We start from the raw sequence: 12,500 nt of genomic DNA, 5'->3' as shown, positions 1-12,500 counted from the left end.
TGCTTGAACATTATGCTCTCTTCTCTACATACTGTACATATATAGGGGAACACACACACATATATTATATATATATATATATATATATATATATATATATATATATATATATATATATATATTTACATATATGGAATATATAATTTATATAGTCAAAACTCAACTTACACGAATTTGAAAAGTGACGAGATTAAAATAAGTAAAAATATCCCTCTAAGTTCCTAGCCACAAAATATGAATTTATTACGTAGTATTTAGCTGAACACTACAACAGTGATGAATGGTGAAGGGCATTAAATCACTATTACTAACTTACTCTCAAAACCTATTTACTTGAAACCTGATAAATGACTTTACCAAATACCTGTTATATAACCCCAACTTGAAACTTAAATTATACCTATCCTTACAAATGAGTACTTCGGTAGATTTATTCTTAGTACTAGTTAGTCCGACCTAGGGAAAAAATACTTCTTCTCTATTCATTAATCTCTCTCTCTCTCTCTCTCTCTCTCTCTCTCTCTCTCTCTCTCTCTCTCTCTCCCCCGTTGTGAAACATTAGTGATTCTTGTGAAGATAGTTTTTTCCGTCCTTCACAGAAATTTAGTATACCCATAGAATTTACAGAGCATTAAGTTAGGACCTACAGTATATTTCGAGAATATATAAGAAAATTCTCTTAATACAGTGCTATGCTAGGTGTTTGATTTGAAAATAAGACTTACGTCATTGGTTCCTTAAATAAACTCTCTTATAGGAGAGGAACAGCTGTATCGTGCACATATTATATATAAATCTGTATGTGCGTATATAGGCCTACACTAAAAACAACACCGTCTATCTATCTATCTCTCTAATATATATATATATATATATATATATATATATATATATATATATATATATATATATATATATGTATGTATATATATATATATATATATATATATATATACACATACGAAATTAACAGATAATAAGGATTAAATTTAAGGTTGAGAAGACCAGTTAAATTGTCACTGTAAATGTAATTAAGACAAGAAGGACTCCTGAGGAGCTCAAGATAAATGAATGAATGGAGGGGTAGGGTTAAAAAGCTAGAGGCGTAAGGAGTAAATAGGGATCTCACATAATTACAGTCATAGGGCCAAAAGAAGTACTTGCAGGTGAAGTATAGAATTATCTTTTTTTTTTTTTTGCATATATTAGAATATTTGAGAAGTTACTCTCCCATTTCGATCTTTGGGGACTTGGGGTATAATATGTGTAACTTGTTAGGATGAGGAAGTAAAAGGTTTAGTGAATGAAAATGAGATATTCATTGAACACTTAAATGTTTAAACCCCTAAGAAAAAAAGCCACAAAGAGAAAGCAGGGAATTTAATTTTTTTATGAAAAGAAGATAATAATGTCTCTCTACTGGGAGTTAAATATCATGAGAAAGTTTAACTAACAAAATGATCTAAAAAATCCTTGGTAAATGGAGTATTTCTAATATTTACTCGCTGTAGAAGATAGAGGGGGTAGAGTTGAATTAAGCGACCAGGAGTTGGAAATTACATATGGGATTTCTTGGTACAGAGTTAATGACTGAGAAGCTGACACAGGGTTTAAGGTATTTCTACACGTTGTAGAGGTCTGAGAGCAAGAGAAGAATAAAAGTTTATTTGAATAAAGAGTGAAGTAAAAAAAGTTACAGTGCGTAAATTATTAGATTCATAGAATGTCTTTGGCAGCAATGGTTGAAAAGTATGAGACAACAGTTTGGCTAACTTCCCATTATTGGAGTGATGTATGAATCCAAATGAACGAAATGCTCAAGTAGTTGATAAGAGCTGCTTGAGTGGTATGTGTGATATAGATAAATTGAAGGGTCGGAAAATGTGGAGGCACGTAAAACGGGTAAAAAGGTTCGGTAGGTGAAAGAATGGATAAGCATGTTAAGAGATAGTTGTGTCATGTGGAAAGAATTAAGAATAACAGGCCAGTCAAAATCAATAAATTGGGAAGTGTTTGAAGGGAGGAAGAGACGAGACATATGAAGTGCTGGATAGATTACAGGTTAACATGTCACGTTTCATAGTTTATCCATTATCAACCTTATTGATTTCACATTGTTCATTATCTTTATATTCTTTAAATTTTGTTGTTTATTCTGCCCTTCCCCATTACAACTACTGTAATGGGCTGTTTTTCCTCTTGGGGCGCATTGCTATTAGTCTGTTTTACCTAATATCTTAATAGCAACGAAACATTAGTACGAGTTTAGGATAGAGGTAAAATTTGCAATGGATGTAGGGGCGTTCAACAAGCTAATGGTGAGTTTTCACTATAGGTATAAAAGGAGGTAATATTGTTGAAATTTTATGCACAGCAAGTCCAACGAGAAGTGTATTTTAAAAATGAATTTAGCATGAAATTTGTTTCTCTATAGACATACCCTGCTAGAAAGATAGTTTTAAGTTTTATACATAGATATTTCAACTATACAAATACATACTGTAACCCCCCCCCCCCCCCACCCTCTCTCTCTCTCTCTCTCTCTCTCTCTCTCTCTCTCTCTCTCTCTCTCTCTCTCTCTCTCTCTCTCTCTCTCTCTCCCATATATATATATATATATATATATATATATATATATATATATATATATATATATATATATATATATATATATATATATATATATATATATATATATATATATATATACTAAAACCACGTAGGCCACAATGTAAAATGTCTTTTCACTCAAGTAGTTAGGTCAAAGGAAAAAGATTATGTGGCAACGGTAAACCTGGCCTCGCGTGTGAACTTGAGTCTAGTGAAAGCCAAGGCAAAATTCTTCGTAATACACGCAGCTATATCATTGTCAGTCTCAGTAGGAGAGCTTAGCTCGAAACCACATCTCCCCTGCTACTAGTTAAACGCCTGTTCCTTAAAATACTGAATATGATCAAAAGTTCAAAGTTGGAGAAAATGTTTTCATGTTGACCAGGCTGACATGAGTCTTTTTATAGTTTATATATGACACATCTGTTTTTGACGTTGTTAATAGTTTATATAGGACATATCTGTTTTGATGTTGTTACTGTTTTTAGAATGATTTATTAATTTATTCTCATCATTTATTTATTTCTTTATTTCCTTTCCTCACTGGGCTATTTTTCCCTATTGGAGCCCTTGGGCTTATAGCATCTTGCTTTTCCAACTAGGGTTGTAGCTTGGCTAATAATAATAATAATAATAGATTTTTAGACCATCAGACACATTCATGATCTTGTGGTTCTTATTATATTCCAAGATCAAGAAATGCATTAATTAGGTGAGAATGTTTTTATTACCACCAAAGAGCCATTCCTCAATGACAAGGGAAAGAATGCTCTCCTTGTTAAGAAGTTTCAAATTCATTCAGTTCCTGCAGAGAAACCTCTACAGCGATTTGTCGACCGTTTTTACATATCGAGCGTCATTAACCACATACAGTAGTTTGCGCTTGCTTCCGGCAAATAAAAGATTCCTCCCATCTACCCATCTTGTCAGTATATTTCAAAGGATAGAAACAAACAAAACTTCGTACCTTCTAGGTCTCCCTTACCAGCATCTGCCTAAAAACTTCAGAATCATTATTCTCTCAAGACAACTTTACCTATGTAACAAGTCTAAGGTTTTACTTTGCTTCTAATACCAGGGAAACTTACCCATTTAATCTCTGCAAATTCCATGTCGAATTTCGTTGAATTTCAACTATCATACTTAAATCTACATACACGCGATTACATACATACATATATATATATACACACATACATACATACATACATACATACATATATATATATATATATATATATATATATATATATATATATATATATATATATATATATATATTCATGTAACCCTTAACCGTTAAAATACTGTGAAGCTTTTCAGATATTTATCATAGGTGGGCAGGACAGTGTGATAAGCTATCCATCTATCCTTCACTCATAGAAAGTAGCAAGAGAAGCAACACATGCAGAGAGAGAGAGAGAGAGAGAGAGAGAGAGAGAGAGAGAGAGAGAGAGAGAGAGAGAGATGCAACTAAGAATTAACTCCTGCATTGCAAAAATTAACCTGCTACGAATCCCTTGTAAACAGTGACCTACCACAGAATTTTCATACGTAATGACCAGAGAGAGAGAGAGAGAGAGAGAGAGAGAGAGAGAGAGAGAGAGAGAGAGAGAGAGAGAGAGAGAGAGAGAGAGAGATTTTTACTGTACGTACATTTTTAAATAAAATATATATCGTATCAATTATGAATCATCATCTGGTCTAGTCCGTTAAAAGAGACTCATACCGTAGATGGTTATACAAGGTGCCTGTAATATGGAAAGTGTGGAATTAATGTACCCGGAACTGCTTACGTCACACGCCGTTGGCCATGGCATAGAAAACGAGAATAAGGTTTCCCACCACGGCGACCTCGTTATGTCCAGAGTAGCAGGCTGTTCCGCTGAAACCTTCCCCGCCCTCTTGGCCCAACCACCCACCATCTCACTGCTAAAACTTCCAAATTCTCTCTCTCTCTCTCTCTCTCTCTCTCTCTCTCTCTCTCTCTCTCTCTCTCTCTCTCTCTCTCTCTCTCTCTCTCTCTCTCTCACCAGCACAGCCCATTTCCCTGGAAGAAACATGAAGGACTAATGCTAGTTATACAAATTTATTCCCGCTAAATCACTGATCATAAGATTTAATCAAAACGACAATTACGTGGTGCGTACCATTCATACATTATTGACCCACAGTTTTATGCGCCGATGCTGAACAAAAGGTTGGCTTTGAAAAAGGTGAAGGACTTTAAACTTCCAGAGGTTGATGTCCTTGGTCTACTTATCGAAGTAACTTCATACAGGAATGCAGCTGGATTTTTCAGCATCACTATTAGAAACGAAACTCTAAGACACTTGGGTTAAAAGGCACGAGCATGTCCTTATTACATAGAATTATAGCAGACATTGGCATTTGAACGTAAAGTCAAATGAAAAAAAAATCAACGACACATACGTGGCGTCGTTGAGCCTAACGTATTCCTACACTGGGAAAATAATGGTTGTTGAATATCGGCGGACTACTGAATTTGATTGTGCATAAAACCAGAGGAGCAAAATCTCTCTACAACAAAATGATACAATTTATAACAATGTAAATATTATAAAAATTCTCAAAAATAATGATCTAAGAAGAGAGGGCGAGTGACACTTTCTTTTGCCAAGCAATCAGTTGAGCAGTTTGACTTCGTGGTCAACTCTCTTCTAATTTCAAAACTTTCAATACATTACTTTATCAAATCCAGTTAAATGCACACATTATATATATATATATATATATATATATATATATATATATATATATATATAAATATATATATATATATATATATATATATATATATATATATATAAATATATATATAATATATATATATATATATATATATATGTGTGTGTGTGTGTGTGTGTGTAGCGCACTAGCACTACTTTGCATTCTTTAATATCAAAATAATTCCCACATTTTCATGAGTTAAAAAATCACCTATAGGGTGCATAATATTGCATGTGTTTTAAACCTCTTCTCATTAAAATACAAGGTTTGTCATAGTGGATGATAAAAATCTAACACACCAGACAACACCGTCGGAGAAACTTTTTGTCCCATATTTTTTTCTTCAAACAAGAAAAGTTGTAAACCTACGGGACCTTTTCATAAAATTTCAAATGTTATGTGATTAATAGGTTGATTAACAGAATGACAGATTCTTAAAATTGTTCTTATTACATCATCTCTGGTCAAAGGCGAAGCTTACTTCTTATTTAACATATGAACGGCAGGATATACTTCTGGATTCAGAAGTAAGTTTACTGTATAATACCAAGTAATTCCCATAAATACTGAACTATAAAGTGAACAAAGAAAAAAATGCATTTAAAACCAGTGAATATACATAAATAAAAGTAATAGTATATATATATATATATATATATATATATATATATATATATATATATATATATATATATATATATATACAAACTTTGTTATCAGGGGATGAAAGTTATTATAACACCGGTTTTCTATTGGGTTGAACCGACAAATTCCTTACCAGTAACTTCCAGTCATATTTTCTTACAAACAATATTATTTACAAATACAACGGCAAGGATTAGCTTTGTTGAATTACGATATACTGTATATTTATTGCATCATTCTCAACAAAACCATAACAAATAATTAGCGTGCTAAAGTTTTAAGGAAAAGCATCCACACTTTGCATGTTAAGGAGTTTCATATTAAACAAGGTGAATTGTATATGAAATATTTACGTAGACTGAAAAATATTTAAGTGTTAAACCCATTGATAAGTACTAAAATTTAAACTTTCAGCAGAACATTCAACAGAAACCTTTATACTAATTAGATAAGAGGACTTCCAATGACAGAACTCTCTTGGAGCGATCTATTTCTAGTATTAATCTTATGCACTAATCAAAGCAGCTATACAGTCAACCGGACATAATTCCAGTACATAGTACATTTTTACTTATCAGATGTTCCATTAACAAGCCCAGTTTCTGAACAAAACGGCCTCCATGACACACAAACTTTTTTTCCTCAACACTTATTTGTGAATATACTTCCACGAATAGCTCTTCAGAATCAATTTATATTGTTAAATCCACAAATTACCACATTCAAAAGTGAGAAAAAAGTTAATAACTGGTAATCTTTGTAGCCATAAGTCAATTAGCACCATTATCAATGAATTACAAGTTAGCTCAACAGAACAGAAAATTCAAACATACTAAGTATAAGCTCTCTCTTTTATTTCCAACTGACATTTCAGACCATTTATGTGGTGAAAATTATGGTGGATAAAGTGGACTGTATAACTTATTTTGTTACTGATTAAAAAGCCGCTAAAAATGTCTTTTCGTGACAAATACCACTGCTCCCTATACGGCTTCTCAAGAATAACGGGAGATATCACTCCCCAATAAACTATTAATTAATTAGTTTAACCGATATTCAAGAGCACTACAGTCATATAACTCAAAACAATAGGACTACACTAAGTCCTTTCATTTACTGAGCAGTCCCTACTGACATGAACTCAGATTATAAGTTTCAATAAGATACCAGACAAGTTTTTTTTTTCTCTCTCTCTCTCTCTCTCGTACTCACGGGTAGATTTTCCGACCTTAGAGGACCACCGTTTGTAGTCTCGTTTTCTGTAAGTTGCACAAACTTCTTAATATGGTTTGTAGTCTCGTTTTCTGTAAGTTGCACAAACTTCTTAATATGAACACCTTGATGTTAAATAAGTATCAGATCAATTCTTAATTACCAACTATACATTAAAACAATAACATAAATCAATAAGGGTTATCGAAGCGCACTTTTTAATTTGTAGTCAAACTTAAGTTTAACAACTAAAAGTTGAACATAAATGAGTGATTATGCAGAGACAAACTCAAGGGGTTTATAAGTCAATGGAACTTCAACAAAATTACAACAAGTCCAAAGAATAAGCGTAAATCACCACTTACGATCTTATACACACACACAACCACCACCACGACAACCCAATAACAGATCGACTGAAGTTTGAGCCGGGGCTCCTAAGCAAAAGCTGTCTCCTTCGTCGTGCATTCGTGTTTTATACGAGGAAAAGAGACAAGTTATACAATTACAACAGATACAAGACTGCCTACAAGATTTACATTAACACAAAAAAACCTTGAAGTAAATTCAAAGATTGATGTAACAAATAAATCCAAAACACATAGTGTGCAATTTCAAACATTCTTTAAATACAATTAACTGGTTGGTGGTGTGTGACAAACTCAATCATGATCAAGTCATAACCATATAATGCACATACATATGCACACACACCTACGCAGGGGCGTAAAAAGGGTGATCTAAATGTGCGAACAACTATCCTTGTCCGTCTTCTGATCTTTGACCTCTCCTAATGGCTACTCTGGCAAGGCAAAACAATATGTTACTACACTTACAAGTTCTACTCTCCTAGTCCTCTAATGGAGAGGTATTAATCAAGGTATGGAGGGGCATTAATCAAGGTATTATTACGTTCTCAACTACTACGGCACATAGTACAACATATGAATTCAATTACTGTATCTGAACGTTACTGTTGTGTAAAACCATTTCACTGTGCTTGATCGCACTTCAAATACTACATACTAAAATCATAGTAGTACACACAAATAGGCAAATTAATGTAAGAGTGGCATTCTCGAGTTAGATGTGGTTCTTTCAACTCTTATAACATGCAAAAACAACGAACGTATTTCTACAAAATACGAAAACATGCAAATTTTGGTCTCATGAATAGGAACAACTGCAGTAACATAATTTCGTTTGTCATTTACCTGACAAACGACACTTCCCAATAATGGTCAGCCCATAATTTCTACGAAACATGCAATACTAACAACATTGCGTTTATACAGATGAATACACAAAAACGTTATATTGAATTGTTGTGAGAAGGATTTCTCACAATTAACATTTGTAACCGAGATTTTGAGATTCCCTTTACATTGCCACATCCAAAGCTTCGCAACACCACTAAAAACAGTACTTTCTTTCAGGGTTATCAGCATGATATCAGTAATTCAAATTTTCTAACCTACGTCCCTTCTCAATATGAACATATCGGATATTAAAAGGCAATCTGGAACATAATCTCTATTCCGTATGTTATACGTGACTTATCGTAACATATCTTTATCACTATTACCAAGAATAATTTATAGAATTTCAGGATCTCATTTTAGTCTAAAACTGGTAGTCTCACATCCGACTGGGCTCTGAAAGAACATACCTTCAGCTTTACATTAAGCTGTAGATAACTATTTTTGTAACCAACCATTGACCATAACGTTCTCCTAACAATTTAGATTAAAGTTCCTTGCGTTATCTTAGCCGATTCCAACATCAAAATTAGCAAACAACACTGCCATTTGAAGTAGACCGTCGTATCAACAATTTTGATAGCAAAGGGAATCACAGTAACTTTGTTTTTATTTCTTTGAGATTTAACGTATAGCACGTGAAGACCTTACTGATGGCTAGTTCTTTAGCTTATCCTTATTGCAAAAATGCATCTTCTACCGAGTCTACTATAGAGGGAACTTGCACCACAGGTTACACAAAATCCCATTGCTTATTGACAATTTAAAAGTAGGCAACCAGATGAATCTGATGAAGATACACAACAAAATTCCACGTCTATACATGAAAAATAATTTTATGTCTTTTAACTTTGGCGTGGTGAAGTAATTTGAGATCCAGTTTGCTCAATGTGTTACTCATTAACATATTTGGGGCCCACCATTCTTAAAAATATGTTTCACGTTAGAAAACTGAGTCCATAAACCTTGACACTCCAAAACACAATATCAAATAAAATTTTTCCTCGTATGGTAAATACGATAATCTACATTTCACTTTTACACCAGGTTCAAAAATGTTATCTAGTTCGAAAAGAATCAAGAAAAATATCCCCAAGATTGTATTCAGATTGAGTCATTACGTTACGTACAACAAAATAAATATTCAATGCAAAATTAGTGGAGAACTGTTAACTCTTAACAAGATTACTGTAGCCATAAACAAATTTTTTTAACATCGAATCTCAGACCGAAAATTTTCAAGTCAATTATCAATGAAGAAATTTATAAGTTGTATTACAACATGGGTGAATTGCATTATTTTAACACATTTCAAAATACCTGTTACGTCAGTGATGACCAGAAGGACATTGCATAAACTACATCCTAACCTACCCTCGAAATTATAGTATAAAACTATATCAGATTTTTCTTAATAGTAGGAGTCTATACAATGGTAAAAAGACCTAAACCGGATTGATGAATCCAGATACTATGAAGCACATAATTTTACATTTTAGCATTGGATTTGAATTGGATCGGAATTTTGACATTTATGAATTTGGGCCATAATGCCCAGCGTTGGGACTTGGAAGATCACTCAGCAACCAGCTGCATCAGGGGAAAACCCTATGAATTAAAGGATTAAATTTGTTGGAAAACAAGAAATGAGACTTGTATGGAAGTATAGTGGAAGGCTAAAGTAAGTGTAGCTCACAGAATCTAAATCTCTTTGGTTAATATAAGGAACCAAATAAATAATTACCATCTTTCAAAAACTTTATGAGTGTTTAACACTCCAAAACCAGAGCTCTATATATTTGAAAGCCGTGGTATGAAAACTTTCATCTGTATTACCTAATTAAAGGACAGTGGTTCTTAGCCCCCGGTTGAAATTTAGGAAAACCTAGTCCAATAGAAACCTCGGGAATCTACGAGACTTTGCAGGAAACACCAGAAATAGAACATTAAGGACCTCATCGCCACCAGATGGCCATTTACAAGATTCTAAAGAGATACTTGAAAATTATATTGGGTGAATTTCCAATTTGAAAACATTAGTAGTACAGAGAGAGAGAGAGAGAGAGAGAGAGAGAGAGAGAGAGAGAGAGAGAGAGAGAGAGAGAGAGAGAGAACGGAATTTGAGTAGTACTGTAACTAGCTGCATAAGAAACATGTAAAAAGGAAATTGAAAGGGATTTTACAGGGAGAATTAAATATTTACGCAGGCATTTGCTAACAATCTAATGGGAGTATAATCCTGATATCAACATTGAGATGATCTAACTTCCGATGATAAATATTCCATCGATCGTGCGAGGAGGAATCAAGTTATCAGTGAATTGTCATACGCTCTTAAAAAGTTTCTTTCTTCTCAAAACAACATTTTCAAGAGGTTAGACTACTATAGTTACTAAACTTGAGAGCTGGCTGAATATGGTTGCCAACGACACCAATATCAGTAATTCCAACAGGATCCCGAGTTATATATTAAAATTTGACATCAGTAATGGAATATTACCTTGATCAATAGATGACTAATGATACACTTTCATAAGTCTAATTTATGGATAAGGAATGTTGTTCTTTAATTTATTTTCTGAATACGCAGTTACCATGAATATTAAATGATTGACCCTGTCAGTTATCCAGATGACTAAATCAAACCGATTAATGCAGCCTAAATTAGCATCATTTAAAAAGAAGACATTAATTTTCTTGTCAAAATTTACGATACGGATTCCTCGAAACCAATTTGAACAAATGCGAGATCATAAACATTAAGTAATTAAAAAGTTCAAAACACGTCACGTCACTATTTAGGGAAACCTTGTATTTAGTCTGTGACGTCACGTCAATAAAACGATGATGGTGCAATGTACAATGATAAGTCAAAAAGCCCAATTTCTACATCATGGTAAGCTGGAGATTCACTATCATGGTCATAACATAAACCAGAACATAAAAGGCTGGTCCTTGGGAAACAAGCAGAATTACAAATATGGGCTTGGTAATATGGGATGAATTTATCAACATAACATAATTATACGTTGAGAGAGAGAGAGAGAGAGAGAGAGAGAGAGAGAGAGAGAGAGAGAGAGAGAGAGATTACAGAAGTTTAAAATCCGGGAGGATAATACACATTTCTCATGAAATATTCTGCGATGGAAGTTTGTGGTTCGAGACTTGTCTCGAGGGATATGCGTTGCTTGAAATTAACTATGCACCCCAAATAATACATCTAGATCATAACTTTATCAAAAAAAAATTTATGTAAAATCAAGCAACCATTTATTATAAAGATCACAGTATAAAATGCACATATATTAATAATATACTTGATTTCAATAATAATCATGTCTATGTATAGAACTATAAAATTATATTAAGGCACAAGGCACGCCGTTTCAAGATAGCATTCCAGTCTCTTCAGCTAACAAACTACGATACAAGACATTAAAACTTTTAAGGTTTTTACTGTATATATGACGGAACGAATGACACTTGGTACTAGCAGTTATGGCATCATAGCCCTTTTACAGATCAAAAACTTAGTGGCTAAACTAAACTTGTATAAAAACAAACTGAGAAGTTAAAAGGCCATAATCTACTATTTTTAATTAACATGAAGATTCTAGAATCTAGATGGTAAAGCATGAATCCATCCTGTGATGATTTAGGCCCTCATTACTCATAGCATAGTGAAACAACACTTACCGTTTTGCAGATAATTTCCTAGGGAGATAGAATGTCAAGAGATGTTAATATTCCAATAATGTTGAAGCTAATGATTTAAAGGTTATTGGTGGATGGACACTTGGAATTTTGGGTATATGGCCAATAATTGGGGACGGGGAGCCTCATCGGGGCCAAAAAGAATTGGGGAAATTGAAAAGCCGCACTGAGGAGTAAAAGCTACATGTTGAACAGGTGTATAGAGGAAAAGGAGATAAAGCAAAAGCGGAGTGCAATAGTAGCCGAAGTAACTCTACAAAGCCCCTTTTAGTAATGCCTGCAGTGCACCCCATACTGGTTTGAAACAGA

At 33.6% G+C, this 12,500-nt stretch overlaps 1 protein-coding gene across 13 annotated transcripts in view; it reads right to left on the bottom strand.

Moving 5' to 3' along the window:
• Window positions 1-12,500, bottom strand: part of LOC137616392 (defense protein l(2)34Fc-like) — a 1,552,671-nt gene that overhangs the window by 665,418 nt on the left and 874,753 nt on the right. Inside the window, exon 1 of one of the 13 annotated variants that reach the window (XR_011039421.1) lies at window positions 7,584-7,613. The exons of 11 other annotated variants lie outside the window; for them this stretch is intronic. The gene's annotated coding sequence lies outside the window, so the exon portion shown is untranslated. Of the gene's footprint in view, window positions 1-7,583; window positions 7,614-12,500 lie in introns of those variants that run through there. One more of the 13 variants, XR_011039422.1, reaches the window with a different exon arrangement.

This window comes from Palaemon carinicauda, chromosome 22 (assembly GCF_036898095.1).
Source record: "Palaemon carinicauda isolate YSFRI2023 chromosome 22, ASM3689809v2, whole genome shotgun sequence".
Lineage (NCBI taxonomy): Eukaryota > Metazoa > Arthropoda > Malacostraca > Decapoda > Palaemonidae > Palaemon > Palaemon carinicauda.
Note: the sequence above shows the minus strand (reverse complement) of the source record. Positions and strands in the feature narration are given on the sequence as shown.